Consider the following 26,877-nt stretch of genomic DNA (forward strand, 5'->3'; position numbering starts at 1 on the left):
AAAAAGATCAGGACATGTATATGTAGCAGTATAGTCTTACTTCATTTTCCCACACCAAAAATTTTTAAAACCCTCATTGTGTGCATATGTGTGTGTGTGAGTGTGTATGAGCGCAAATGCGTGATCATGTGAAGCACCATCAGTTACTGGAGAGCAGCTCTCAGAAATGAAGGCTGAGTTCCAGGAGGATATAGTCATATCCTTGGCCCATTGGATGGAAATGATGAGTCTGTTTATACACCCAAATTCTCACAATTAACTTTATTATTTCAAAAAACAATAAGAAATAGGATGGGTCATATTTATCAGGAATTCATATATGGGCAGTTTTTGTTTTTATTTTAGTAAGTGAGTAAAATAGATACCCTTTCGTGAGAATCTAAAAATCAACAATTTTGCTGTGATTTTCTTTCAAAATTGTTTGGGGTTTTGAAAATAATAATCCATATAACCACTGTTGAATTACAAAGGCAATTCTGCATGTGGTGTTGTCATATTAAAATGGAATAAGGTGTTAATCATCACAAGTTAGTTCATGATTACACAATAATGTAGAAAGAACTGGCAACAATAAAGCAGTAATTTAATTTTTATTTAAATTCTTATGATCCTTTATTTTTTACACCATATTTTCTTTGTTTAACCTAGTTACAGATCCTCATTAGAGCTTGGAAATTGGTGGGCTCAGTAAAATCCTTCCATATGTCTTAATAAATAATGGAAAATGTTTTAATGCAAACATGCACACTCTGTATTTGCATGTCCTATCAGCTAGACAATTATGATTGAACTTGACGGCCCCTATTGCTTGCTAATTAGTATTTACACCAGAATTTTATTATCTTCGTCCTCTCAATGCCTGTATGGGTGTGTTGTTGACAAAGTAAGTTGCCAACATCTTATAAAGAGGTGGCCAACTCGAACAATGTATTATGATGCATTAAACAAGGTTACTTCAACACATCTGAGCATTTTAATAAATAATGACCTTTTATACAAAAAAGAATAGGTAGGAAATTATAAATAAGTTTGAATTTGCTGCTTATTTCATGACTGAAATAATTGTTATAGAACAAATATAAATAGCATCAATTTGTATTTAACATATGAATATTGGTTCTCAAGGATGGCATAGTATTTCACCTTTCGCTAATTAACCAACAATAGTGCTTCTGAGGGCAGATGAGAGCATAGCTATTATGCCTTTTTTCCCCACAGACTCAGGCAATGAAAAACAAAATATGTCTAATGGTTGAAGATGATTTTCTGACTGCAATAATGGGCCAAAATATAGTAAACTTAACAGTAAAAATTAATACTAGATGCACTGAAAGTGGTTTAATATCAGTGGTATCCCTTCTTTTTTTGATTGAAAGATACCTTGATAGTTTCATTTAAAAAAAGAAATTATTCGTACCCCATCTCATTTTCATTCTTTCCCTTCTTCTTTCCCTACCTCCCCTCAGCAAAATGCAAATTGAAATAAAATGTTTTCATTGTGCCAGAATATTTCCTACACAAGTTAAAGTTTAAACCCTGTCTTTACAAAGATCAGCTATCTCCCTTGCTCATACAGAAAAACGAATGACCGCCTTCTAAAAAATTGAAGTAGATTGAAAATGTGCTTGTTAATTAAAGAGTAAAGTTCAATTCTGCTCAAACACTAAATTTTAATAAAAGACTTCTCGTGCTTGGAATAAAAAATCGATACTGTGAATTTGTATTTGACCTGGAAATGCACATATTATCCTAGACACACAGTCAATTCTGAAATTCTCTTTTAATGGAAATGCATAATAAAAATGCTTTCTCATAAGAGTGTTTATTAATAAGTGGAATCCATGCCTCCATCCCAGCTCTGGTTTATCCAGCATAGGCTGTGCAAAGTAATTATGAGATTTTCCAAGATTCCTGGAGTTGACTGAATTCAAGTCACACAACTTCCTGTGAACTCCAAATAATGTGTTATCACAGACAAGAACTAGGTCCCTAAACCAGGACAAGGATAAGAAATGCATTTTAAAATATTAAGATTCTCCAAGCAAAATCATATATAGTAAAAGCTGCTATTTTCCTGTTTTTATTCTGCTGCCAAAGTTGCTAAGAGTTTGACACTCTTTACTGCATCCTATAGAAGACTTGGAAGACAAAAGCAGCATTCACTCAACAAACATTTAAGCAGTGTTTACCAGGTGCTATTAATTGTGATTGTGAGAAGTGCTGGAAACACAGCAATGATGAACCCAAAGAGGAATCTTGTCCTCAGAGAGCGTACTTAGGAATATGTGAGACAGAATATAATGGAATAAAGAAATAGGTACAGTAATAGTGGGCTGTGAGAACAAGTAAAAAGAAAACTATCATAAAAATAAAAGAGAAATCACAGATTTGGAAGTATTTAAGGAGGGAAAAGCCAATCTATGAAGGCAGTATCTTAAATGAAACCTGAGGATGAGAAAGAGACAAAGAGTGTTCTTGAAAGAAGGAAAGTACGTGTAAAGTCCTAAGCTGAGAAGCCAGTGAGAACCAAGAATTCCCTTCTGTATATAATAAATCTGAAAAGTTTATAAAATATCCAAGTGAGAATGCTATAAGCAGTTGGATAAAAAATTTGCAGTTCAGCAAATAGATTTGTGCTTGATATATACATTTGAGAGTCATTACCATATGAACTATTTAAAAACATGGAGCAGGATGGGATGCAGAACATGAGGCATGATACATTCCCTAATTTAGTGATCTGACGGGGAAAAGAAAGCAGCAAAAAGAGTCTGCCAAGGAGTGACCAGTGAAAAAAAAAAGAAAATGATGAAAGGGGCTTCCCTGGTGGCGCAGTGGTTGAGAATCTGCCTGCCAATGCAGGGGACGCAGGTTCGAGCCCTGGTCCGGGAAGATCCCACATGCCGTGGAGCAACTAAGCCTGTGAGCCACAGCTACTGAGCCTGCGCTCTAGATCCCATGAGCCACAACTACTGAGCCTGTGCGTCCACAACAAGAGAGGCCGCAACAGTAAGAGGCCCACATACCAGGATGAAGAGTGGCTCCTGCTTGCCACAGCAAGAGAAAGCTCTCGCACAGAAACGAAGACCCAACACAGTCAAAAATAAATAAATAAATAAATTTATTTTTAAAAAAAGAAAATGATGTAAGGGAAGGGAAAAGACTGTTTCATAAAAGCAGGTGTAAGTGATTTTGGCAGAAATTGCTATTAGGTAAATGCTAAGATATGAGAAGAAAAGCATTTCATTGGATTGGCAACAAGACCCTAGTGGGTTTGAGGCCTTACCGAAGTGAATTGAAGAATGAACTTAAACTTGCATTTCTAGCAGCACAGAAGACCAGATTCCATGCCTGACCTTTCTGATGAAAACAACTCTAAGGAATCTAAAAGAAGAAAACAGTCAGACACCACATACACAAACACACACACGCACACACGCACACACACACACACAAACAATGCCACCAAGAGCAAGAGCAAGACAAACAGCAGACTAGGAATGGATTATACATGAAGTCTGTCCTATCTTCCCAATTTTTCCTTAAAACTATTCTGAAACAAAAAAATGTTTATTTATAAAAAGAATAATAAAATTTAAAAGATGGAAAACAGGAAGGATGGGGAGCAACTGGAACTTTCCTAAGATACTGGTGGGAGCAGATTGCTTTAGCCAGTGGGTTTAGCCACTTTGGAAAACTGGAAGTAGCTGCTAAAGCTGAACATCTGCATGTTCTATGTCCAGTAATTATTCTCCTAGTGTATACCCAACAAATATGCATATGTACATTTACCAAAATACATGTACAAATAGCAGCACTATTTATAATAGCCACACACTAGAAACTACGTGAACGCCCATCAGCAATAGAATAAAATTCTACACACACACAGGAAGTACTCTTCAACTGTGGAAATGAATGAACCACAACTGGGGCAATAGCAGGGAGGAATCTCGCAGAAGAATGAAAAGATGAAAGAACACAGACACAAAAGAGTCTATTTCGAATAAAATAGGCAAAACTAACCCTTGGTGTAGCAATTAGGAAAGGAACTCCTTTGGGGGAGGCTGGTTCCTGACAGAAGAGCACAAGGGGGTTTCTCTGGTGCCAATAACGTCCTCTGTTTCTTGATCTGGGTGCTGTTAACCTACTAATTCAGTTTGTACAAATTCATCCTTCTGTGCTCTTGTAATATTTGTACTTTTCTAGATGTGTATAATGTTTCAATTTAAAAATTTATAATTCTTAAAAGTCAGCAGAATTAGATGTGCAAATACTTTAAAGAATGGCATTTTTCAGACACAGAGAATTAAAAATATTGAAACATGCTTAAAGAAGTTAAAATGAAAGATTGAAAATATGAATCAGGAACAAAAACCTGTAACAAATAACCAAGCAGAATTTTAAAGTACCATGTAAAATTGTTAGAATATTTTTGAAAAACTCTATAATATTATGAAGAAACTATAAAACAAACAAACAAAAAACTGGAGCATTTCATAAAAGCAGCTAGAGGAAAAAAATTAACTGGACCCTTGAGAAAAAAGGAAGCTAAAACACAGTGATTACTGTGATACTAACTTCAGTAGCATCTAGAGCCAGAGAAAATATGTTTCAGTTTTCCACAAACACATTTCATTAATGATAACATGAGAGGAATAGATAGAAGGAATAGATAGAAATCTCAGATAGAAGATCTGAGGTTTAAGATGGAATAAGGAACTAAAACAGTGACTAAAATTAATAAACTAAATATCCACATTTAGAACTTGACAAGAAAAAAACTGTTTAATCAGCCTCTCTCTTCCAAAAAAACATAACATGTTGAGGAAAAAATGTGATAAAGAAAGGAGTAGAAAAATAAAATAATCATACAAGCAAGAGCACACAGATAGTCAGAAGTTGGTCAATAAAGTCAAAAGAAAGCAATATTACATAATATTCAGAATGAAAGAGAGGTGGAAGAGATTAAAAAATAATAAGAGGGTACTGCAAACAACATCATAAAATAAATTTGAAAACTTAGATGAGAAGAAAATTTTGCCAAATATAGCTCACTAAATGAAGCACAGAAAAATTAGAAAGCCTAGATATTCCTATCACATTTAAAGAAGTTGAATTATTTGTCAAAAATATTCTCACAATTAAAATGTCAGGGCAAATTTTTTCTTTTTTTCTGGAGAGTTTCTACCCAACATTCAAGGAAGAAAGAATTTCAACCTTACAAAAATACTTTAAGAGAATAGGAAAAGAGGAAACATTCCCAGAACTCATTTTATAGGGCCAATAAAAGTTTAAAACTAAAACAAGTACAGGTTAAGAAATTAAAACTATCAGTTAATTTTAACATTGTACATGGAAAAAAATGCAAAGTAAAATATAATTAGATTGACTTTATCAGTATTTATGATGATCAATTCATCAAGACCAATTTACGTTTATCCAACTTGATTTATCATTAGACAGACACTTAGTGTAATCTGCTCACAATAGCACATGAACAAATTAAAGCAAAAAAATCACATAACACCCAATATTCGGTCATAATTTAAAATTTTTTAAACTAAAAGAAAAATTAGAAAGGGGAAATTCAGTAACTGTATACATGCATGTATGTATGCACATATGAATGTACATGTGTATGCATGTACTATACATGATATAAATGCACACACACATAAACACATAGAATTTAATGATGAACAGTGGATTTGCTCCTTTGAAATAAGAAATTTTATTAAAACTTCTAAATATTCTTAGTCAATGGTAGGAAAAGAGATGACTAAAAGGATTGGGGGGGCTTCCCTGGTGGCGCAGTGGTTGAGAGTCCACCTGCCGATGCAGGGGACATGGGTTCGTGCCCCGGTCTGGGAGGATCCCGCATGCCGTGGAGCGGCTGGGCCCGTGGGCCATGGCCGCTGAGGCTGCGTGTTCGGAGCCTGTGCTCCGCAACGGGAGAGGCCACAGCAGTGAGAGGCCCGTGTACCGGAAAAAAAAAAAAAAAAAAAAAAAAGGATTGGAATGAATGACTCAAACTGTCATTATTATGACATGTGATTGTGTATACAGAAAAGGAAAAGTAATTTACAAATAAATTATTAGAATTAATCAACAAATTTAGCTTGTTTCTGAGATACACCATCAGCATATACAAATTCAGTTGCAATTCTGTACACAGCAGCACCACACAGTAAGAAAAATATATACAAAAGATATCTTTGTAAATAATGACTATCAATATTTTAAATATATCAATTCTTCCCAAAGTGATCTAGAGATTTGCTGTAATGGCAATTCATATATAAAAGTTGTCTGTTTGTTTATTTGGTAGAACATGACAATCATGTTATTAATCATAAAGTTAATATGATGTAATAAAAACTCAAGAACATCTAAGACCTAAGAGGGAGAATTTGCCTTATTGGAAATCAAGATTTTAATAAAACTGGACTAAAGGTAGTGCAATGTTGATGCCAGAATATAAAAATAAAAATTACTAGAAAAGAATAAAAAGGCCATAATCAAATCTACACATTGATGGAAACTTGATTTACAACCTAGCTTGCGTTATTGTACTTTGGTTACATGGATTTTTCAATAAATGATCTGAAACTATCGGTATCCATATGGAAAGAATGGAATTATACTCCTATCTCACGTCCTAACAGAAATCAATCTCAGATAAATTAAACTTTTAAAGGTGAAAAAAAAACCTTTACTTTTAGAATAAAATATAGGAACATATGGAATCAAGAGAGAAACAGATTTCTTAAAACACAAAAAGAATTTCTTAAAATACAAAAGTGAATTAAAGAAAGGTTTGATAAAGTTGGCTGTATTAAAATTAACAATTTATGCTGATTAAATGACACCCTGGAGAAAATTAAAACAGAAGCTACAAACTAGAATTAGATATCTGCAATATATATCATTAATATTAGATTGCTATCTTGAAAATATAAAGGATTACAAGTCAATACATAAAAGCCAAATGATCCAATGTGCCAGTAGAGAAATAATGTAAACAAGCAAGTCATTGATAAGAAAAAATGTATATTGGCTAAAATACTAGGATTTTTTAATAACAACAACTTTGGGGGAAAAAAATAAAAGAATACCAAATATCAGGGAGGATACAGAGCAGCAGGGATATCTAAGCAATAGTGGTGCTGGCGATGACCTTTCCCCCTTACATAGAGAGATGAAGAGATAGAGATACAGATGTAGAGACATATAGCTTTATAGAGACAGAGATGGTAGAAACACAGATTAAATGTTTCCAGCTACTGAAAACTGTTTATCATTTCACAAAGCACACGACTTTTTAATATTGACATTTATTTAGCAAAGAATCTCACCACTACCTTGAAAATATTAACAGCCTTTAAGATTCCAACAATTATACTCCAATAAAGATGCTAAAAAAAATTAGTTAAGATTCCAACAGATTAAAAACAAATTCTTTAAAACCATCAACATTCACCTAATTGTTAAAAACTAGATGATACACAATGTCACTACTTTCTAACCGAAGTTTGAAAGCAAATAATATAACTGCTGTTTATTCCATAACTTGCTTCATAATAATATAAATGAATATTTGTGATATTGAAGCTTGTTCAATTCTACAGAACTTCTGCTTCAGTTTTCTTCCTTTAATCTAGGCTCTAAGAAAGCTTGACCATTTCAGACATTGAGATTTTCCCAAAGGTCTGACTGAATGGTGCTTCCAACCATATCTGAATTGTGGTGAAAGAAATTTAGTTTGGTAAAGTCCTTGTCTACCCAAACAGTTACATTGTCCAAAATACTTGCAGTGTGGATTACTTCTGTTTTTGTTTTGATTTATCTTGCATTTTTTCACTTTTTAGTTTATGCTTGCATTATAACTTCATTGGGATATATTTTTCCATACAAGAATCATGGTGGTTTCTATAACCCATCATGTTTTATGGTGACAGTTAAATCTAATGATATAGAAACATTATTGTTCTTTTCTTCACAGACATCTTACAAATTAAGCTTCGCCCAATATAATCAAAGGTAAATATTACTAATATTTTTGTTTAATATTTATTTATATTTTAATCCTATCAATGCAAATGTTTCTAGATGTATTATAGTTGTATGACCATTTAAAATAGCATATTGTGCCATCATGAAGAAATAATGACTTAATAATATATTTACACATATTTTTTCACAGATACTTTAAAAGCAGCGGAAATAAATGTAATAATTTTTTTTCTCATGAATCTGGTACATTATCTAACTGAAGCCTATTTATTGATTGATTACTGATTCCTTTGGATGCCAAGGACCTCCTGGTAACAAGTTCAAGTCTATTTTGCTGTGTGTGAATATATCAAATCAAAAAATTAATTATTAGTAAACCAATCTGGGTTCTCTTTTAGAGGTTAAAATTTTTGAGCAGGATTATTTCATAAATATAACATAATAATAACATAAAACAAAACTAACCTATACTGGTTGAACACCTACTGTGTGCCAGGCAGTGTTCCACACTTTACAAGCAGTAACTCATTTAATCACAACAGCAATATGACACCTCCATTTTAGAGATGATGAAACTGAGGCACAGAAAAAACGATGTAATTCAGCCATGTTAGCACAATTTGTAAATGGCAGAGCTGGAATGGGACTGTAAGAAATTTTGCCCCTGAGTCCAGACTCTTAAGTATTATGTCTTATCTCAAACCAAATTAAGATTTTCAATAAATATGAAGATTTTAACAAATACATTTCCATTAAAAAAAAAACTTGTATTGCACAGCAAGAATCTAGATCTAGTAATCTTAAGTGCTCACATCTGCTATTATGCAAAAAAAATTCGTAAGTTTTGGTGGTCAGGGTAGGCTGGGAAAAGCAGGCAGATTTGTGTGTGTGTGTTTATGTTTGTGTGCGTGTGTTTGCACACTCACATATATGCACACATGTGCAAAAGCACAATGATAGATTAACTGGAGTTAAACTTGTCCCCTGAAAATGTTGAACAGAAATCAGCTCAGTCAGGCAAAAATGGCACATCTGGCAGGCAAAATACATAGTCAGAATCAAAAACATCAATTCAGAAAAACAGGGTCGTTCATGCAAACAGTTTAAACCGAGCAACAGAAAATTGGGCAACCAAACTATGCAGTGATTCAAAGTGTCAGGCAAGTACCAGGACGCCTGAAATGGGATTTAGGATTCTCTGCAGGATGGCTGTCACTGAGCAACAGAGAAAGAAAAGTTGTACAGTCAAGAAGAAAGACAGGAATGTAGAGCAAGTAATCAGGTACCAAAAATAAGGTACAAGTTGGGGACAATCTCTTAGAATGATTACCAGGACAGAGGTAAGAAGAAAATCTCTGATTTAATATTCAGTCATCTGTATATTAAACTAGAGCTTTTCCAATAACATTTTCCTAGGTTCAATACTTTTTCTAAGCCTGATGATTTGGTTAAATGAATTTAAATGCAGATAAATCATAATTATAAAAATAAGTGCCATACATTTGTCATTTTCTGGGCAGAACAATGTGTGAAGTCCTTTACTTATAACTCTGACTATATTCTCAAAGCAACTCTGTTTAGCTTATTATGATGCCAAAGATAACAGAGTAAATAAGAAAATTGTGATTCAGATCCAGAAACATAGTTCCTCTTATAAAGAAGGTAGAAGAGGAAGATTTTTGGTTAAGAGCACTTTCTAACTAGAGAATCAGTGAGTATTTCATTGAAATGGTGTTAGGTGTTTTCTGTATCATATCTAATTTAATTCTAACAATGGTTCTATGGCATAAATATGGATATACCTTTCCCTAAATAACTCAATTAAACTTATTTTTCACACAAGGAATCAATGTAATATTGACATGCTATCAACAACACACAAATATTACCGACCTAGTAGTGTTATCTACATGGAGATGGAAAAAACAAGAGCTCTAAGCCTTCACATGGATTTAACAGAATATTGGACATTTAATTTAGTTCTCTCTGACATCAAATATTTTTCTTTGAACGATCTGATTAAGTGATTAAAAAAAGAAAACTCAGACATGAACCTTTTTGTTATTCCTTCCGTAAGAGGTAATTGAGGTACCTCTGAATCCTCATATAAGTAGACTTTCATAAGCAATATTAATCTACAGTTACAATTAAAACAGTAAGTATCAAAACTTATTTTCCAAATAAAATGCAATTTTATTAAATTAAAGATGAGAGTTTTGGGGAGTTTCCTGGCCATCCAGTGGTTAAGACTCCCTGCTTCCCCTGCAGGAAGCATGGGTTCAATCCCTGGTTGGGGAACTAAGATCCTGCATGCCATGAAGAGCAGCCAAAAAGACAAAACAGCCACAAAATACGAGAGTTTCTTTTCACCTCAGAGTCAGTCATGTGCTTGGAGGACATACTTGTTCTGGAATTTCATTTATAGATTGCTTACCTTGGAATAGGAAATTACAAGATCTGGAAAGGTGTAAGGAAGAGAGAAATATCTGAACTTCCATATGATAAAGGGTAATGAGCTTCACTGGGCAAACTTGTAAAAGGCGAAAATTGCTGAGGCTACACTCTCAGTAGTGTGCTTTGCTTGGATCTTCTCAAACATCCCAGAGACTTTCTGCAAAGTCTTCAAGACTCCCAGACCCATATTGCTTGTCTCCATCTGTGCTGTAACAATATCAGCCTCTGTTAGATAAAGTGATGTACACTACAGTGGTCTGATTTGTGACTGCATTTTCTCTAAGGTTGAAGAATACAATCAGAACTAGTACTGCCTAGCATAATAGTGGCTAACTAATGTGCAAAAATAAACTAAAATGGAGAGGGCAGACAGCAGAAGGAAGAAGAACTACAGTCCTGCAGCCTGTGGAGCTAAAACCATATTCAGAGAAAGACAGACAAGATGAAAAGGCAGAGGGCTATGTACCAGATGAAGGAACAGATAAAACCCCAGAAAAACAACTAAATGAAGTGGAGACAGGCAACCTTCCAGAAAAAGAATTCAAATAACGAAAGTGAAGATGATCCAGGACTTCGGAAAAAGAATGGAGGCAAAGATCGAGAAGAGGCAAGAAATGTTATAACAAAGACCTAGAAGAAATAAAGAACAAAAAAACAGAGATGAACAATACAATAACTGAAATGAAAACTACACTAGAAAGAATCAACAGCAGAATAACTGATGCAGAAGAACGGATAAGTGACCTGGAAGACAGAATGGTGGAATTCACTGCTGTGGAACAAAATAAAGAAAAAACAATGAAAAGAAATGAAGACAGCCTAAGAGACGTCAGAGACAACAATAAATGCAAAATCATTCACATTATAGGGGATCCCAGAAGCAGAAGAGAGAAAGGACCTGAGAAAATATTTGAAGAGACTATAGTCAAAAACTTCCATAACAAGGGAAAGGAAATAGCCACCCAAATCCAGGAAATGCAGAGAGTCCCATACAGGATAAACTCAAGGAGAAACATGCTGAGACACATAGTAATCATACTGGAAAAATTAAAGACAAAGAAAAATTATTGAAAGCAACAAGGGAAAAATGACAAATAACATACAAGGGAACTCCCATAAGGTTAACAGCTGATTTCTCAGCAGAGAGTGGCATGACATATTTGAAGTGATGAAAGGGAAGAAACTACAACCAAGATTACTCTACCTGGCAAGGATCTCATCCAGATTCAATGGAGAAATCAAAAGCTTTACAGAAAGCAAAAGCTAAGAGAATTCAGTACCAGCAAACCAGCTCTACAACAAATGCTAAAGGAACTTCTCCAACTGGGAAACACAAGAGAAGCAAACGAGCTACAAAAACAAACCCAAAACAATTAAGAAAATGGTAATAGGAACATACATATGGATAATTACCTTAAACATGAATGGTTTAAATGCTCCAAACAAAAGACACAGGCTCTCTGAAGGGATACAAAAACAATACCCATATATATGCTGTCTACAAGAGACCCACTTCAGACTTAGGGACACATACAGACTAAAAATGATGGGATGGAAAAAGATATTCCATGCAAATGGAAATCAAAAGAAAGCTGGAGTAGCAATACTCATATTAGATAAAATAGACTTTGAAATAAAGAATGTTACAAGAGACAAGGAAGGACACTACTTAATGATCAAGGGATCAATCCAAGAAGAAGATATAACAATTGTAAATATATATGCACCCAACATAGGAGCACCTCAATACATAAGGTAACTGCTAACAGCTATAAAAGAGGAAATCGACAGTAACACAGAAATAGTGGGGGACTTTAACACCTCACTTACACCAATGGATAGACCATCCAAACAGAAAATTAATAAGGAAACACAAGCTTTAAATGATACAATAGACCAGAAAGACTTAATTGATATTTATAGGACATTCCATCCAAAAACAACAGATTACACTATCTTCTCAACTGCACACGGAACATTCTCCAGGATAGACCACATCTTGGGTCACAAATCAAGCCTCAGTAAATTTAAGAAAATTGAAATCATATCAAGCATCTTTTCTCACCACAACGCTATGAGATTAGATATCAATTACAGGGGAAAAAAACGTAAAAAACACAAACACATGGAGGCTAAACAATACATTACTAAATAACAAAGAGATCACTGAAGAAATCAAAGAGGAAATAAAAAAATACCTAGAGGCAAATGATAAAGAAAACACGATGATCCAAAACCTATGGGATTCAGCCAAAGCAGTTCTAAAAGGGAAGTTTATAGCAATACAGTCCTACCTCAAGAAACAACACACATGTCAAATAAACAACTTAAACTTACAACTAAAGGAACTAGACAAAGAAGAACAAACAAAACCCAAAGTTAGTAGAAGGAAAGAAATCATAAAGATCAGAGCAGAAATAAATGAAATAGAAACAAAGAAGACAATAGCAAAAATCAATAAAACTAAAACCTGGTTCCTTGAGAAGATAAACACAACTGATAAACCATTATCCAGACTCATCAAGAAAAAGAGGAAGAGGACTCAAATCAATAAAATTAGAAATGAAAAAGGAGAAGTTGCAACAGACACCACAGAAATACAAAGCATCCTAAGAGACTACTACAAGCAACTTTATGTCAATAAAATGGACAACCTGGAAGAAATGGACAAATTCTTAGAAAGATATGACCTTCCAAGACTGAACCAGGAAGAAATAGAAGATATGAACAGACCAATCACAAGTAATGAATTTGAAACTGTGATTAAAAATCTTCCAACAAAAAAAAGTCCAGGACCAGATGGCTTTACAGGTGAATTCTATCAAACATTTAGAGAAGAGCTAACACCCATCCTTCTCAAACTCCTCCAAAAAATTGCAGAGGAAGGAACACGCCCAAACTCATTCTATGAGGCCACCATCACCCTGATACCAAAACCAGACAAACATACTACAAAAAAAGAAAATTACAGACCAACATCACTGATGAACATAGATGCAAAAATCCTCAACAAAATACTAGCAAACAGAATCAACAACACATTAAAAGGATCATGCACCATGATCAAGTGGGATTTATCCCAGGGATTCAAGGATTCCTCAATATATGCAAATCAATCAATGCAATACACCATATTAACAAATTGAAAAATAAAAACCATATGATCATCTCAATAGATGTAGAAAAAGCTTTTGACAAAATTCAACACCCATTTATGATAAAAACTATCCAGAAAGTGGGCATAGAGGTAACCTACCTCAACATAATAAAGGCCATATACGACAAACCCACAGCAAACATCACTCTCAATGGTGAAAAACTGAAAGCACTTCCTCTAAGATCAGGAACAAGACAAGGATGTCCACTCTCACCACTATTATTCAACATAGTTTTGGAAGTCCTAGCCATGGCAATCAGGGAAGAAAAAGAAATAAAAGGAATCCAAATTGGAAAAGAAGAAGTCAAATTGTCACTGTTTGCAGATGACATGATACTATACATAGAGAATCCTAAACATGCCACCAGAAAACTACTAGAGCTAATCAAGGAATTTGGTAAAGTTGCAGGATACAAAAAAAAAATTATTTTAACATTTTTATTGGAGTATAATTGCATTACAATGGTGTGTTAGTTTCTGCTTTATAACACAGTGAATCAGTTATACATATACATATATCCCCATATCTCTTCCCTCTTGCGTCTCCCTCCCTCCCACCTTCCTTATCCCAACCCTCTAGGTGGTCATAAGGCATTGAGCTGATCTCTCTGTAATATGCGACTGCTTCCCACTAGCTATCTATTTTACACTTGGCAGTGTTCATATGTCCATATATACACTACCACTCTCTCACTTTGTCCCAGCTTACCCTTGCCCCTCCCCGTGTCCTCAAGTCCATTCTCTAGTAGGTCTGCATCTTTATTCCCATCTTGCCCCTAGGTTCTTCATGACCATTTTTTTTGGGATTCCATATATACGTGTTTGCATACAGTATTTGTTTTTCTCTTTCTGACATACTTCACTCTGTATGACAGACTCTAGGTCCATCCACCTCACTACAAATAACTCAATTTCGTTTCTTTTCATGGTTGAGTAATATTCCATTGTATATATGTTTCACATCTTCTTTATCCATTCATCTGTTGGTAGACACTTAGGTTGCTTCCATCTCCTGGCTGTTGTAAATAGAGTTGCAGTGAACATTGTGGTACATGATCCTTTTGAATTATGGTTTTCTCGGGTTATAGGCCCAGTAGTGGGATTGCTGGGTGGCATGGTAGTTCTATTTTTCATTTTTTAAGGAAACTCCATACTGTTCTCCATAGTGGTTGTATCAATTTACATTCCCACCGACAGTGTATGAAGTATCCCTTTCCCCCACACCCACTCCAGCATTTATTGTTTGTAGATTTTTTGATAGTGGCCATTCTGACAGGTGTGAGATGATATGCAGGACACAAAATTAATGCACAGAAACCTCTTGCATTCCTATACACTAATGATGAAAAATCTGAAAGAGAAATTATAGAAACACTCCCAATTTACCACTGCAACCAAAAGAATAAAATACCTAGGAATACACCTACCTACGGAGACAAAAGACCTGAATGCAGAAAACTATAAGACACTGCTGAAAGAAATTAAAGATGATACAAACAGATGGAGAGATATACCATGTTCTTGGATTGGAAGAATTAATACTGTGAAAATGACTATAGTACCCAAAGCATTCTACAGATCCAATGCAATCCCTATCAACTTACCAATGGCATTTTTTACAGAACTAGAACAAAAAATCTTAAAATTTGTATGCAGACACAAAAGACCCTGAAGAGCCAAAGCAGTCTTGAGGGAAGAAAACAAAGCTGGAGGAATCAGACTCCCTGACTTCAGAATATACTACAAAGCTACAGTAATAAGGACAATATGGTACTCCCACAAAAACAGAAATATAGATCAATGGAACAGGATAGAAAGCCCAGAGATAAACCCATGCACCTATGGTCAACTAATCTATGACAAAGGAGGCAAGGATATATAATAGAGAAAAGACACTCTCTTCAATAAGTAGTGCTGGGAAAACTGGACAGCTACATGTAAAAGAATGAAATTAGAACACTCCCTAACACCATACACAAAAATAAACTCAAAATGGATTAGAGACCTAAATGTAAGATCAGACACTATCAAACTCTTAGAGGAAAACATAGGAAGAACACTCTTTGACATAAATCACAGCAAAACCGTTTTTGATCCACCTCTTAGAGTAACGGAAATAAAAACAAAAATAAACAAATGGGACCTAATGAAACTTCAAAGCTTTTGCAAAGCAAAGGAAACTACAAACAAGATGAAAGGACAACCCTCAGAATGGGAGAAAATATTTGCAAACGAATCAATGGACAAAGGATTAATGTCCAAAATATATAAACAGCTCATGCAGCTCAATATTAAAAAAACGAACCCAATCAAAAAATGGGCAGAAGACCTAAATAGACATTCTCCAAAGAAGACATACAGACGGCCAAGAAGCACATGAAAAGCTGCTCAACATCACTAATTATTAGAGAAATGCAAACTAAAACTCCAATGAGGTATCACCTCACACCAGTTAGAATGGGCATCATCAGAAAATCTACAAACAACGAATACTGGAGAGGGTGTGGAGAAAAGGGAACCCACTTGCACTGTTGGTGGGAATGTAAATTGATACAGCCAATATGGACAGTATGGAGGTTCCTTAAAAAACTAAAAATAGAACTACCATATGACCCAGCAATCCCACTACTGGGCATAAACCCTGAGAAAACCATAATTCAAAAAGACACACGCACCCTGAACATTAGTTCATTGCAGCACTATTTACAATAGCCAGGACATGGAAGCAATCTAAGTGCCCATGAATGGATAAAGATGAATGGATAAAGAAAAAGTGGTACATATATGTAATGGAATATTACTCAGCCATAAAAAGGAACAAAATTGAGTCATTTATAGAGACGTGGATGGATCTAGAAACTTTCATACAGAGTGAAGTAAGTCAGAAAGAGAAAAACAAATATCGTATATTAACGCATATATGTGGGACCTACAAAAATGGTACAGATGAAGTGGTTTTCAGGGCAGAAGTTGAGACACAGATGTAGAGAACAAACGTATGGACACCAAGGGCGGAATGTGGCGGTGGGGGCATCGTGGTGGGATGAAATGGAGATTGGGATTGACATATATACACTAATATGTATAAAATGGATAACTAATAAGAATCTGCTGGGCTTCCCTGGTGGCGCAGTGGTTGAGAGTCCGCCTGCCGATGCAGGGGACACGAGTTCGTGCCCCGGTCCGGGAAGATCCCACATGCCGTGGAGCAGCTGGGCCCGTGAGCCATGGCCGCTGAGCCTGTGCGTCCGGAGCCTGTGCTCCGCAAGGGGAGAGGCCACAACAGTGAGAAGCCCACGTAAAAAAAAAAAAAAAAAAAAAAGAATCTGCCGTTTAAAAAATAAATAAAAATAATAATAAACAAGAAAACAAATACATAAATAAATAAACTAAAAGGTACCTGTCACAATACAGCTAAGAGTGTCACATTTTTATGCAGAATTATGATCATCCAGTTAGCCTACCCATTGTTAATGTTAAAAATGGCATTTGTATTTGAATTACCTTGTTTCAAAAGTGTCAACAATTTGTCAATTATTCTGAATTCATTTTAACTTAAGTTTATAATATGTAACTCTTAGCTAATCAACATATAATCAAAGTACTCTGATATTTAAGAGAACTCTCTAGAGTTTTGCTTGGAATAAGTAGCCTATACTTTGCAGAGGGAATACGGATACAAATGTAAACAAATTTTCAGCTCATCATCCAAAAATCATATGACATTTTCAAAATAATAGCATTGTAAACCTCCCTAGGACATGTAAACAATATAGGCACTTGCTTGAGTCTAAATTTAAGCCTAAGATTATATGAATAAATTAGTACTGAATAAACTAGTGATATACACAGATATAGATAACTCTTATATAGTTACATGGTTATATACAATACTATATAAATTATATAGAGTAAACTAATATTAGCATTAATTTTACATACATTTATATATACTAAGCATCATATTTACATATTTCTCTTTTTTTCTGCAACCACTGTGGGTACCTTCTACATTTCAAAAATTGGGGGATTGATGCAACCCAGGGTCTTCCTCATTAGCACTTCCTAATACAGGTGGAGGAAAGACAACTTCAGTACAGTGTGACAATGGCTACAGTTCAGCCATTCGCAATATATTAAGGGGACTAAAAATTATGGACAACCAAGTGCCTGGGGCAATCTGGGAGTTTCACAGAAAAGGTGGTATTTGAGTTCTGTGAATGGAAAGAAAAATGGTATTTCTGGCAGAAGGAATGTCACGTGTATGATCAGAGCTGTCTTGAAAAAAGCTGTTAGATTTGACAATATGGATCCTTGATGAATTAGGCTAATCAGAGAAGGATCTCGATGAAATAGCTGGAGGGGGTGATTCCACAAAGATGTCTGTCAAGAAATGAAAAGAATAGAGAGATATACGGATGGTTGAAAATTAAAGTAGACTCAATCAAGACTTAGTTAATGTTTGGGAAGGAACATATTTGTAGGCAAAACTAGTGAAATTATTATTATTATTTTTTTTTTTTTGCGGTACATGGGCCTCTCACTGTTGTGGCCTCTCCCGTTGTGGAGCACAGGCTCCGGACGCGCAGGGTCAGCGGCCATGGCTCATGGGCCCAGCCGCTCTGCGGCATGTGGGATCTTCCCGGACCGGGGCACAAACCCGTGTCCCCTGCATCGGCAGGTGGACTCTCAACCACTGCACCACCAGCAAAGCCCAGAACTAGTGAAATTATTGAGACTATCACTGAGTATTTAATGTGAACTGATATTTGAGGAGAAGTAGAACAAGGGTATATATAGCACTTCGGCTCAGAAGTCAGACATACAAGATCAGGCTCGGCCACGTGGTAGCTGCATGAGCTTGGAAAAAGTATTTATTCTCTCCAAGTCTCATTTCCTTATTAATAAAACTGGAATACCAATGCCAACCATATCATGTTATTGTGAAAATTTGATGACATAATGTATATAAAGTGCTTAGCAAAGAACCTAACATGTATGTGGGGTTCCTATACAATGTTTGGAGCTACAAATACAAAGATGAATAAGACTGCCCCTGCCCTCAAAGAATTTACATAAAATGGAGATGGACTCATTAAGAGAGAAGTTTAATAAGTAGGATAAATGCAAAGTTAGGTACGTGTATACGTATTATGTGAACACAAAAAGCAGGGCACCAACTGAGCATGTTTAACTCAGAGAAACGGTCCAGGAGGAAAGGGTTTGGATTGAGTTGTAAAATATAAGAAGTAGTCAGTGGAGCAAAAAGGGAGCATGTACCATGGAGAAAAGGTAGCATACACAAACTAGCATTGGGAAAAATGCCTAGATAACAATTCCCTGTTGCAGGGCCCAGTGTAGCCATAAAAAGGCTTGGAGAGAGAGAGAGAGAGTTGCCAGACTTCAGATGCATGTGTATGCCATGCTGAGGGGCCAGGGTTTTGTTGAGTAGGCAGTGGGAAATTGTTGGGTGCTATTAAAACCTGATATGACCAGATTTCTATTTCCAAAAAATATTACAGTAGAGGAGGTGTGGAGAATAAATTTGAGTGGAACAAGGCAGGAAGCAGGGAGAGAAGTTACAGCTGTTTGATTGTTAACGGTTACAGTATGATTACATTTTCACTAACTTGGTGCATGTGTTGTACTTTAAAGATCTAGAACTGAATCACATTAATTCCTTCTGAGATGCATTCTGAACAAGTTTGATTAATCCAAACATTTCAGATAAGAAAATCATGCGTGACTTAAGAAGCACTTTCCGTTAATTCAAGGCCTTAGTAACAACAATAGCAAGAGCATCTCTTAAGCATGAAGGGCTTATTCCCTTACAGACACTGAGCTGAGAACTGGAAATAAATCAATCCATATAGAGAAGGCTACTCCTGCCTTCTAAAAACAAGACATCTCACTGTCCAAACCTCTGGCTTTCCAGGGAGCTGTGCCACAGATCAACACTGCCCCCTAGAACGATCATTATTACTACTTTATAGATGAGCAAACTGAGACACACACGTAAGCCAGCCACATAAATTCCTAAAGCAAGTTAGTGACAGGCCAAACCAAAACTGATATCTCTTGATTGCGTCCAGAGCTGGTGCCTTCCCAAGTAGGTTCATACAAGTGGTGACTTCCAAGATCTAGTTTCTCAGACTGATCAGTCGGGTGAGGCGTGCAGACTGCAAGGTTTCTCCAGATGAAGGCTAAGGACAGTTCTTCTGATATTCAGAATGGAATGCCTCACTATATAATTTTTTTCTTGAATTGCCTTGAATGATTTACTTAGCATGGTAGTTGTCATCCTGTTTGAGACCTAGCTGAGACTGAGCTTGACAAAAGAGATCAAGATGTTAAGGGCCCTTTCCTTATTTCTGTATTAAATAGTAAAGAAGAAATTGGGAGACTTGCACTATAGCAAGAGAAGCTGTTTTTCATAGAGGCCACTGGCAGCAGTAACAGTGATGAATTCAATGCTCGCTCTATTGCATTTTGGACGCTATATAATTACAAGGAGACCAAGGATAAGGGTCATGAAGAGGCCCACTCCTGAGCTCCTGTGAAATACCCACATGTGACCCTCATAGAGCCATTGGGAGGAGATTGAAGAGAGGATGAAGGCCCTACAGTTATTCCAGTGCTCACTAAATTTGTGTATTGTGTAAATGCAACTTCATTTGTATGCACATCATTTCATTCCTGCATCGTGAAAAAAAAAACTGTTAATAGTATGGAGTTACACAAGACTGGCTTAAAAGTAGTTCGTGAATTCTCAGTGGCCTGTCATTCTTACTGATCCTTTTATAAAATGACCAGAGTGAAAAACTCCAAGAGGAAAGTGGAAAGACAATGCACAGTCTGACATGAATGACACTGAAGATGTGTGAAAACACAATCACAATTAGTGTCATTCACCTCAGATGGTCCTTTGTTCTCCCTAAAAGCAGAATAAAAATCATGACTGGGATCTAAGAGGAGAAAGTATGGTCTCTGTACAACATGGAGAGTAGGCAAGGGAAGAAGAACCTTAGAATAATGAAATAATTGATGCTATTGCATATTTTCAAATAAATTTCAAAGATCAAATGAGCTGATGAGTGAAAGGATGCTGTCAAGAAGAGAAGTCTGCATGGATACTGTATATGTATTGGTCAGAACAAGTGGTCTTAATTGGAATACTAAAATATACTAACTATGTGAATAGGTTTATGAATGAATACGTATGTATATGTATATGAATGAATATGTCTCTACACACACACATACACATATACACCCACACACACAAACTGAATGAAAGAAGGTGAGGCAAATGTTCAGTAAATTGGAAAATTTAAAACTTTAGTTCTAGGAGAACAGCTTAAAAACTGAATTTAAAAAAGTAATAAATTCCGCTCACAGTATTTGACAAATTAATAGTCTGCAAATGTTGAGTGAAAATGAAATTGAAATGAGATATCAGGAAGCTAACTCGCAGTACTTTGTGGAAAGGGAGTAATTTTTATAAGTTGTAGATATCACTGCTTGACTCTTCTCATTACAAAATAGCTGCATTCATTTGTAAGTCAGGCTTTTTGGAACTCAGAACATATTTTATTAATTACATTACAACTCATAGCTATAATTCCACGTCATTCCAAAGAACTCTGTATGACTTGAATATTTGAATTTCTCATTCTTAGAGCCTTTGTAGCCCTGCCACCCCAACCCAAGTGGTATTTCCTTGGCGTGTGGAAAACTCAGGCTTTGAATTTAAAATATCCTCCCGGTCTTTTATGAAATAAAAAAAAATGCACAAAAATGGGAGAAAAGTTTTGCAAGTCACATATCTGATAATGGATTTGCATCTAGCAAAATTAAATACAATACACAGAGGACACAGGCAACTCAAAAAGACAAAAATCCCAATTTAGAAAAATGGACAAAGAATCTGAATAGACATATCTCCAAAGAAGGTTTGCAAATGGCCGATAAGCACATGAAAAGATTCTCAGCAGCATTAGCCATTAGGTAAATGCAAAGCAAAACCATAATGAGATACTCACTAGGATGGCTTGAATAAAAAAGATAGACAATAACAAGTTTTGGTAAGAATGTGGAGAAATTGGAACTCTAATACATTTCTTTTGGAAATTAAAATGTTGTAGCCACTTTGGAAAACAGCCTGGCAGTTGCTGAGATAGTTAAACAGAGAATTATCATTGATTCAGCAACTCCACTCCTAGGTATATATTCAAGGTAAATGAAGACATATGTCCACACAAACTTTAAAAAAAATATTATAGTAGCATCATTATTCATAATAGCCAAAAAGTAGAAACAATATAATGTCCATAAACTTATGAACAGATAAACAAAATGTAGCAGCATATTCATACAATGGGATATTATTCAACAATAAAAAAGAATGAATTATGATAAATGCTACAACATGGATGATCTTTGAAAACATTCCTCTAAGTGAAAGAAGCAAGTCACAAGACTTAAATATTGTGTGACTCTTTTAATATGAAACGTATAGAATACGCAAATCCAAAGACTCCATAGCTCAGTAAAGCTGTTGAAAAAAAAACTGACCATAACTACTTTAGTTCCATACTTTTTGTATCCTGGGTTGAGTGAAACCAAACTCCTCCATAACTGGGGCAATTAAATCACGCAAAAGTATACAAACCAAAGGTAAGCAAATACTAAGTGACCAGAGCTGAGAGGTGAGATGGGTCCTGGTTAGCAGTAACAGTGAAGTCATCAAAAAGGTAGCATCATGTATGTGAGTTATTCCTTTATAATTATTTCTGTTATAATAACAATTCAATTTACCATTTATTGAGCATTTACGATGTGTCAGGTATTTTGCTAAGCATACTAGGTATAATACTTAATTTATCCATTCAGCCACTCCATAAAGTGATATAATTTCTTTGAGAGAGGCTCAAAGAGAATAGGTAACTTCCTAAGACCACATAATTTAATGTGTTAGACCAAGAATTCAAACACAGATATAGCTGATGACCAAATCTTTGTCTCTTACTTTATACCATGTTTTCACTCAAGGTTGTCAGTTTCCCCAGACTTTAAAAGGAAAGCTTAAGTGTTAATAATGTTCTCTTGTGTACTTTATAGGTAACCTGCCAAACATATTGTAGTTTTGACAGACTTCAAGGAAGTCCTGGATCCTACAGCACATTCTAGCAACTTCTTTCTCCCTGGTTAATTTCCCACAATGTCACAATGTCAAACAGTTGTCTACTAGCTTCCTGTCACTCTCTCATCCCTTCTACCTTTTCCTAACCAGTTTAATCTGACTCACATCCTCAGTACTCCACTGGAATTATCCTCATTAACATAACCAATCACACACATATTTGTAAATCCATTGATTCTTTTTTCTTTCATTATTTGATAAAACAGTATTCAACCCATTTGAAAAACAATCTTCCCATCCCACCAAGTGATTTTTGGATATTGGCCAACTGATTCTAAAGTTTATATGGAGAGGCAAAAGAGCCAGAATAGCCAACACTGTATTGAAACAGAAGAACAAAGTTGAAGGGCTGATACTACCCAACTTCAGGACTTACTATATAAATCCACAGTCATGAAGGCAGTGTGGTTTTGGCAAAAGAACAGAAAAATAGAACAACGAAACAGAGTACAGAGCCCAGAAATAGAACCACATAAACATAGGAATCTTCAAAAGCAGTAAAGGTAATACAATGAAAAGAAGATAGACTTTTCAACTGGATATCCACATGCAAAATAAACAAACAAAAAAAGAATCGAAATGGGCAAAAGTATTTTCAAACCATGTATCTGATGAGGGGTTAATAACCAAAATACATAAAGAACTCATACAACTCAATAGCAAAAAAAAGTAATAATAATAATAATCCAATTTAAAAATAGGCAAAAGACCTGAAACGATATTTTTCCAGTGAAAATATACAAGTATACACGTGGCCAGCAAGTACATGAACAGATACTCAACATCATTAATCAATAGGAAAATGCAAGTCAAAACCACAATGAGATACCACTTCATGCCTGTTAGAATGACTAGTAGCAAAAGACAAGAGATTTTTAAAAATGCTGGTGAGAACGTGGAGAAAAGGGAAGCCTTATGCACTGTTGGTGGAATTGCAAAGTGGTGCAGTCACTTTCAAAAACAGTATAAAACTTCCTCAGAAAAATGAGAAATAGATCAACTATATGACCCAGCAATTCCACTTCTGAGTATGTATCTGAAGGAAATAAAAATACTGTGTCAAGATATCTGCACCCCCATGTTCATAGCAGTATTAATTACAATAGCCAAGACATGAATGACCCAAGTGTCCATCAACGGATGAATGGATAAAGAATTTTGCTATATATATATATATATATATATATATATATATATATATATACACACACACACACACACACACGCACAATAAAATATTATTCAGCCATAAAAAAGGAGGAAATCGTGCCATTTTCAACAACATGGATGGACCTTGAGGTCATTATGCTAAGTGAAATAAGTCACAGAAAGGCAAATACAGTATGAATCACACTTATATGTGGAATCTTCAAAACAAAAACAAAAACTTATAAAAAAAGGAGATCAGATTTGTGGTTACCATAGACAGGGGGTGGGAGTTGGGGTGATTAAATGAAGGTGTTCAAAAGGTACAAACTGCAGTTAGAAGGTAAAGAATTACTAGGATAAGATAGAAGAAAAGAGAATATACACACAGACATTACACTTTTCACAAAAATAACTCAAAATGGGTCATAGACTTAAATGTAAAATGAAAAAGTGTAAGAAACCTAGAAGATAACATAGGAGAAAACCTAGATGACCTTGGGTATGGCAATGACTTTTTAGATACAATACCATAATCATGATCCATGAAAGAAACAATTGACCAGCTGGACTTCATTAAAATTAAAAGCTTCTGCTCTCTAAAAGACAATGTCAAGAGAATGAGAAGACAAGTCACAAACTGGAAGAAAATGTTTAAAAAGACATATCTGATAAAGACATATTTAAAATATATAGAAATTTTTAAAACTCAACAATAAAAAACAAACACCCCAATTAGAAAATCGTCCAAAGACTTTAACAGATACCTCATCAAAGAAGATATACAGATGGCAAATAAGCATATGAAAATTTGTTCCACATCACATGTCAACAGGGAAATGCAAATTGAAAGGACAATGAGATACCACTACCCACCTATTAGAATGGCCAAAAGCTGGAACAATGGCAACACCAAATGCTAGCGAGGATGTGGAGAAACAGAACCTTCTCATTCATTGCTGGTGGGAATGAAAAATGATACAGCCACTTTGGAAGACAGTTAGGTGGTTTCTTACAAAACTGAACACTCTTACCATATGATCCAACAATTACATACCTTGGTATTTACCCAAAGAAGTAGAAAACTTATGCACACATAAAAATCTACATAAGATGTTTACAGCAGCTTTATTCATAACTGCCAAAATTTGGAAGCCACCAAGATACCCTTCAGTAAATGAAGGGATAAATATAAGCACTAAAAAGAAATGAGCTATCAAGCCATGAAAAGACAGAGGAAACTTAAATGCAAATTCCTAAGTTAAATAAACCAATCTGAGAAGGCTAGACATTGTATGATTCCAACTATATGACATTCTGAAAAAGTCATTACTATGGAGACAGCAAAAAGATCAGTTATTGCCTGAGGGACACAGGTGGTGAGGGAGGGGTAAATAGGCAGAGCACAGGGGATTTTTATGGAAGTGAAAAATGCCCTGTGTGAGAGCATAATGATGGATACATGCTGAGATACATTTGTCCAAACCCATAAAATGTACAAACATCAAGAGTGAACCTTAACGTAAAAATGGATGTTGGGTAATTATGATTTGCCAATGCTTACATCGTCAGTTGTAACATATGTACCACTCTGGAGTGATGCTGATAATGGGGGAGGCTACGCAGGTGTGGAGGCAGGGGTATATGGGATGTTTCTGTACCTTCCTCTCAATTTTGCTGTGAACATAAAACTGCTCTAAAAATATGAATTCCTTATAAGAAAACCTCCTCCTTGGAACTTTATGGCTCCAAATTCTCTGATTATTTTCCACTTCATTGTTTATTCCTTTTCTGTACTCTTTGTGGGCTCTGATTCATATACCTGATCTTCAAACATCGGAATTTCTTAGGGCTCAGTCTTAGCTTTGTCCTCAGTTCACTGTGTGACACATTCCCCCAATTATTCAGTGGTTTCAGTGACAGCCCCAATGCTAACTAACATACCCGTAAATGATATTGCTAGCTCCAAGTTCTCTTCTGAAGCCCCCATCTAAAAAACCAACTACTTCCTATAAATTGATTTTTGGATATCATACTGGAACTTCAAATTTAAAAAGAAATCTTTGCGGTCATACCTGGAGTGTGCCTTTCATAATGTTTTACGTTTTATTTAGGAAGTGGTACCACTATATACCTATATCTGCTGAAGCCAGAGTTTTGGGAGTCATCCTTGACTTATTCCTTTCCTGATGCACCATGGATCATCAATCCATAATATGACCACTTCTTACCTATTCACTGCCAGCAACCTTCTCTTCGTAGATTATTGAAAGAGGTTCCTAACTTCTTCCTGTTCCCACACTTGCCAACACTGCACTCAGAGTGATCCCATGTCACTTAGAATCTGTATGAGAAATTTGCTTGACCTGACATAATTTTGATGTTCTCATCTATAAAATACTACTACTACTCATCTTAAGGGGCAATGGTAATGATATTATTTAGGCAACATGTGAAAAAGTGCCTACTGTAGAGTAAATAACTGTTACACAGAGTAGCAAGATTCCCAGCTTCACGGTAGATGAGAAACTGGGTCTGAAATCTAGGTCCACTTCCTGCCACATAACTATATAACTTCTGGCAGTTTGCCAAATCACAACTTATACATTTATAAATAAACACAGAATTATCTCCCTAATAGAATTGTCATAAGAATTACTTTTGTGAATAAATGTAAAGTATAACTGAGCACAGCAGATGTTCAATAAGCATTACCTACCATTAACAGGAGTAGAAATAAAAGGAGGATTTGTATAGGGGGATGTTTAGCGCTGTGTGCATTCCTCACTAGTTTAAAAAAGTGACTAATTTTAGTTAATTTTAAAAGATATATGTATATACATGCACATATTTGACATATATATGTGTGCATATCTTTAAGACATTTAAGTATTTAAAAAAT

This window comes from Mesoplodon bidens (assembly GCF_964165515.1).
Source record: "Mesoplodon bidens genome assembly, chromosome: 2".
Taxonomy (NCBI): Eukaryota; Metazoa; Chordata; class Mammalia; order Artiodactyla; family Ziphiidae; genus Mesoplodon; species Mesoplodon bidens.